The sequence below is a fragment of the Rhipicephalus microplus genome, chromosome 3 (genome assembly GCF_043290135.1).
Source record: "Rhipicephalus microplus isolate Deutch F79 chromosome 3, USDA_Rmic, whole genome shotgun sequence".
Taxonomy (NCBI): Eukaryota; Metazoa; Arthropoda; class Arachnida; order Ixodida; family Ixodidae; genus Rhipicephalus; species Rhipicephalus microplus.
Genome location: NC_134702.1, coordinates 77,577,675 through 77,583,674, shown reverse-complemented (window position 1 = coordinate 77,583,674; position 6,000 = coordinate 77,577,675).

Genomic DNA, 6,000 nt, shown 5'->3' with positions numbered 1-6,000 from the left:
TTTGATGCGCTATGTGGTCTCCATTTACCCGAGTCCTAATATCAGCTTGGGGTTACTGTGCCAGAATGTCAGAGGAGTCACAGTCAAGCGTTTCTGCCAACTTCAAAGGCCGCTGCACTATGACCAGTAACTCTACTGCTGAACGACTGAGAAGAGCTTCTCTCAGCCATTTGATGACAAAGACCTTCTCTTGTACTCTTGCGTTTCGCCATTCTGCCGTTGCCCTAAAGTAGCTTGCTGTGTCGATTGGCGCTTGACCTGGGCTAGTCAGGGCCTGGATTGCTGTTTCCAAAAGTACCATGTTGTCCCTGTGCATGATAGTCCTTTAATGGCACTACAGTGCAGTCAGCACCTGTGTCGAGTTTGAATATGAGAGATGTGCTGGTCACCGTTGCCCTCACTCTCCAATGCTCCCTAGACATCATGACTTTACCTAGATGCAATTTCTCCACACACTGTCGTCGCTCGGGTGAACGGTTGGGGATGTCACTCTTGCTTGCACTTGAAAAGCACATTGTTGCGTAGTGGCCTTTTTAAATGCGAAGCATTTCTTAGCGAACTTCGGCGACTTTGAGCGTATCTATCTATCTATCTATCTATCTATCTATCTATCTATCTATCTATCTATCTATCTATCTATCTATCTATCTATCTATCTATCTATCTATCTATCTATCTATCTTGTCGTGGTCACCCCCTTAACTTGGCGTGAACCAAAATTGTCATGGGAAGGTAAGATTATTTTAGGAATATAACGTGCTCGTCAAGGCATGAATAATGTCGAAATCCCGTCGCGTACATCGTCAGAGACTTCCCGCCAGACAGTGGCACAAACCCACGGGTAGGTATGTGCCACTAATATGCGGGTATGTGCCACAGGTGACACTTGGTATCTGCCCAGGAACAACGAGAACACATGTACATGGTCAATTTTAACGCGTGAGCGTTAAGCAATATTCGACATCGGTAGCGTCGACCCAACGAAGGCACAGAGTAAATGTCAGTGTTAAAAAAAAACCTGACAGGCATCATTGACACCCCGACAAATGCAAGTATATTTCAGCGTCCCAGCAAGAATCGAACCCAAGCATTCTGCATGGCAATCAAGCATTTTGCCACAAAGCTACGCCAGGTCTCGGAACTACTTTTCAAATAGACGTTAATCCTCGTGAAACGCCTATATATAGTAGTTCCAGTGCTGCCTACCCAATTTTATAAACATTACATATGTACTTATTTGATACAGCCGCCATATCGGGTTAACGTCAATTGTGGTTAGCTGCCATGCGCCTAAGTTGATTTATGTAGCAGTGGCCAGGGCCAGCATCTTCGCGAGCATCAGCGCTTCATATCAGCTTCTGGTGTTGCTAATACGCATGTTGCAGTTTACGTCGTTGCGCAAGTGCAAACAACTGGTTACATAAACATCTGCAACAATTCATTATATGTCTGTGCGTGCAACATTTGTATACATATTGTATGGAGCCCAGTCTGCACGAGCTCGCACTAAACATCGTCCTCTTTCATATTATGTTCATCTGTGGCGCCCTGTAGCAATATATTTAGCGTCATTTGATTGCGTATCGCTCAATAAAAAAATGCAACACGGTCACCTTACCTCAGCGGGCTTTGCATAATGTCGATCCCCAGGTACGTGAGATCTGCCGAATTGTTTTCTAACAGCTATTGCACAGCTTGCCCGCAGTTGGACACTGCGTATTCGTGTGGTTGCGGGCTCATCCGCATCGATGGATGGATGGATGGATGGATGGATATGGCTGTACCCTTTAGATCGGGCGGTGGCTAGCGCCACGAAGCCGTAATACTGAATGAACCAAAAACTGGATTCATTTTTTGTTCTTTAAAAAGTGAGTTTGAGGATTCGTACTTTGCAGTGAAGAGTTTAATTTTCACTCGTGCCTTGACTTTAGCCACCAATCAGATAACGTCCTTCTAGCTAAGTCTACCCGCTTAAAGTCTATTTTGCCCTCCCGGTCCCTAAACCCCAGTGCTTTGAAAAACTCTGCACCATCATCCTGAGCTATAAGGTGAAGCCCTTTACAGAACATTATGAAGTGCTCGGCAGTTTCTTCTTCCTCTACACATGCAGTGCATACTGTGTCTACTCCTTCGTATTCGGCGCGATATGTCTTGGTTCGCAGTACTCCCGTCATGGCCTCAAACAGTAGAGAACTACCCCGAGTATTATCATAGATTCTTTCCTTGGCAATTTCCTACTTAAACGTTCGATAGATCTCTAGTGCGGACTTCTTAATCATGCCCATTCTCCACATGTCAGTCTCCGTTTCCTTCACTTTCTTCTCGATAGTTCTTTTTGGCTTGGCCGCCTGCTGTTTTCTAAGTATTTACCAGTCAATTTCCTGGTTAGCTTCCTCCATTTTGTATCGACATTCTTCATGTACAAGTAGCTGAAAACCTTCCTATAGCCCAACGCTCCTTCCCCATTTTTCTCAATCGCTTCTTAAATTTTATCTTGCTGCTAACTTCCCTGCCCTCAAATGATGTCCATCCCATATCACCTTGTACTCCCTGATTTGGTGTATTCCCGTGAGCTCCTAAAGCAATCCTACCTATTCCACGTTGCTTAATTTCTAATCTTGCTTGAACTTCTGATCTCATGCACAAGACCACATTGCCGAACGTCAGCCCAGGAACCATGACCCCTTTCCATATTCCTCTCACAACATCATACCTATTGTAATTCCACAGTGCCCTATTTTTCATCACTGCTGCATTCCTGTTACCTTTAGTCGTCACGTATATTTCGTGTTCCCTCAGGTACTCGGTCCCATTGCTTATCAATACGCCCAGATATTTGTATTTATCTGTTATCTCTAGCGTGACCTCCTGTATTCTAAGCTCACTACCTTCGTTGTCATTGAAAATCATGACTGCTGATTTTTCCTTACTGAATCTAAAATCTAACCTATCTCCCTCATTACCGCAGATGCCCATCGATCTCTGCAAATCTTCCTTGTTGTTGGCCATTAGCACTATATCATTTGCGTACATTAATGCTGGTAGTGCCTGATCAATAAGTTGTCCTTGTTTGACTAAAGAGAGGTTGAAGCACAGTCCACTTCCCTCTAATTTGGCCTCTAATCCTTGTAGGTACATCATGAATAATAAGGGTGATAGGGGACACCCCTGCCTAAGCCCCCGTTTTACCTCTGCAGGCTTGGATACTTGTTTTTCCCACTTTATAACTACCTTGTTACCTTTATAGATACCCTTTAAAAGATTAGTGACTACATGTCCCACGCCTAGTGTGTCCAGTATTCCCCACAATTCCTCTTTAACCACGCTATCGTACGCTCCCTTGATATCCAAAAATGCTAGCCACAGGGGCCCGTGTTCTTTTTCTGCTATTTAGATGCACTGCGTCAGTGAGAACAGATTGTCTTCCAACCTCCTGGGTTTCCGAAACCCATTCTGCAGTTCCCCCAGCACCCCCTCATCCTCTATCCATGCCTACAATCTTTCCTTAATAATCTGCATCGCCAGCCTGTAGACCACTGGTGTCACTGTTATAGGACGGTAGTTGTTTATGTCAGCTTTGTCCCCTTTTCCTTTATAGATCATGCTCATCCTGCTAAGTTTCCATGCATCGGGAACTTCACCGTCGATTATTATTTTGCTCACTGCCTCTCTCAAAGCCTGCTTAGACTTCGGACCTAATGTCTTTATCAGCCTAATTGGAATGCCATCTGGGCCTGTTGATGTACTACTAGGAACCCTTTTCTCAGCCCTTTCCCACTCTCGTTGTGAAAATGGAGCCATTGCACCACTTGATTCGTCCTTGTCTATTGTGGTGCATTAAGTACTTCTTTGTTGAAATTTTTCTGTCACCATTGTTCTTATATATTAAATAGCTTCGTCCCCTTCTAGCCTAGCACCTTGGGCTGTAGTTATAAAACTCTGCCCTAGGCTCGTCTCATTTCTTAGGGAGTTTAGATGGTTCCAAAATTTCGCAGCTGCCTTTCTATCTTTTTTTATGTTTTTCTGCCAGCCACTGAGCTCCCTTTCTTCTAATCTTTTCATTGATCAGAAGGGATGCATCCCTTCTACAGCTTAGAAAGGTTTCCCATTTTCTTTCAACATCATCTGTCGGCTCAACCCGCATCACCGACAACTTCCAGCGCCACCACTTTTTATGGTACGTAGACAGCGAGGAGGTGCTCGCATAGAGTTTCACACAATACTTACTAGAGGGAACTCTGGCGCTAGTGTCTATGGGAGTTGCAACACACGGCGCTTCAACGAGCATGGGAATGATGGGTAGTACACACATTTGAGTAATTTTCGTACTTCTGGCCGGCTTATGGCTCCGTATGTGCTCGTGAGGCTTGGAGCTGTTTTTTCACGAAAACATAAATTAGCAAATGTTCACCGTTTGCGCTTCACAACCTTATTCTTTTAAGCTTACTATTTTGAATTAAGTCCCTAAGTTCAAAAGGGTTCGTTCTTTCTTTCAAAACAAAACCGTAACCAGTAATAAACAAAGCCGCAAGTACGATTCGCCGCCCGCAAGTACAAAGACTAGGCAAATGTGTGTACTATACCCATCATTCCCATGGTCGCTGAACGATCGCAGCGCCAGAGTGCCCTCTATAGTTAATTTTGAGAAACTCTATGGGTGCTCGAGACAGTGTTTTTTTTGTTTCTTTCGAGATGCCCCTCCGTGGCCTTACTTACTGATCTCATCGGCCGCAACAGTGGGATGCTCCTCGCGGCGAATTTCAGTTTACTATTGCTTTACCACCTCAGAGTTCCTCGCCGATTTCCTGCACTGATCGCAGCGTCAGCTTGGGATTGAGCTGCATCTTCTCGTTAGGTCCGACGTCAAATAGTCTGACCACGAGACGGTCGTTGATCAGTATAGTCCATGAGTTCACCGTATTCGCAAACCACTGCCAGTTTATGTTTAGGTACGTAATGAATGCTTCCACCGATTCGTTAGGTTGTTGTACACGACTGTTGAACCTTGGCATCTCGTTGATTACATTCGCGCATGATATAAAGTGCTCATCAAACTTGCGTTTACCGGCGTATAGTTCGCCATTGCGGCGCCTGTCAGCTTCAGCGGCGCTAAGATATCTTCCGCCTCTTTCCCAATGGCATAGAAAACCGTGTTCAACTGCGTATTTTTTTTTCTCCCGGTGATGCAATGACGAAACGAGCCAGTAGCGTTCTCATCGAGCAATTCAGCGCTTCCAATCCACCGGGTCCTGCAAATCGAGTTTTTCGGGCAACTCGACCTCGAAAGGATTGAAGAAGTTCCCGCCATGATGATGATGATGATGATGATGATGATGATGATGACCTCTGATGGATGGCGCTCACCCACAGAGGGGGATGGGCCAAGAACCGGGCGGCAGGATACTTAAATGGAACTAAAATGAAAATGAAGCCAATCTGAAAAAGTAGTTTAATACCACCAAAAAACAAAAATGTTTGCTGAGCAAGCGGTCAAACCATCTGTTGTTTTTGATACACATAACTACGAATTATAAACTTAAGATCTGAAAAGCTTGGGGTTCACTAGCACGGTAATCTTTTAGTTGCGTTGATGTAATCATGCTGCAGCACCGCGGTGGCTCTCCGTGCAGTGTCTTCTTCCCCCTCGTCGGACATGCTGAAAGCCGATTTCTGCTTGGATACTCACCGCTTGGTCGCTTGTGTTGTGTGGTTCATGGTGCAGTTGGTGTCACCGCTGCCCCCATGCCGTATCCGAGCATTCTTACGCGCTGTCAAACAAGGAGGCCACGTAACTTAGAACCATTTATTCCAGTGGAGTGCTGGCCATGAAATGATACACGCTTGTCCGCGCGGGCAGTCACAGTGTTGCCTCTTCACCACACGCTTGACTTTCTGGGCACCTTCCGCGCAACGTCACCGTGGTCAGTGGTCCACAACACTTACGACAAGAGTGCCCCATACCCGGTCCGCGCGCATCGAGGCGCCATACCTGCAACCATT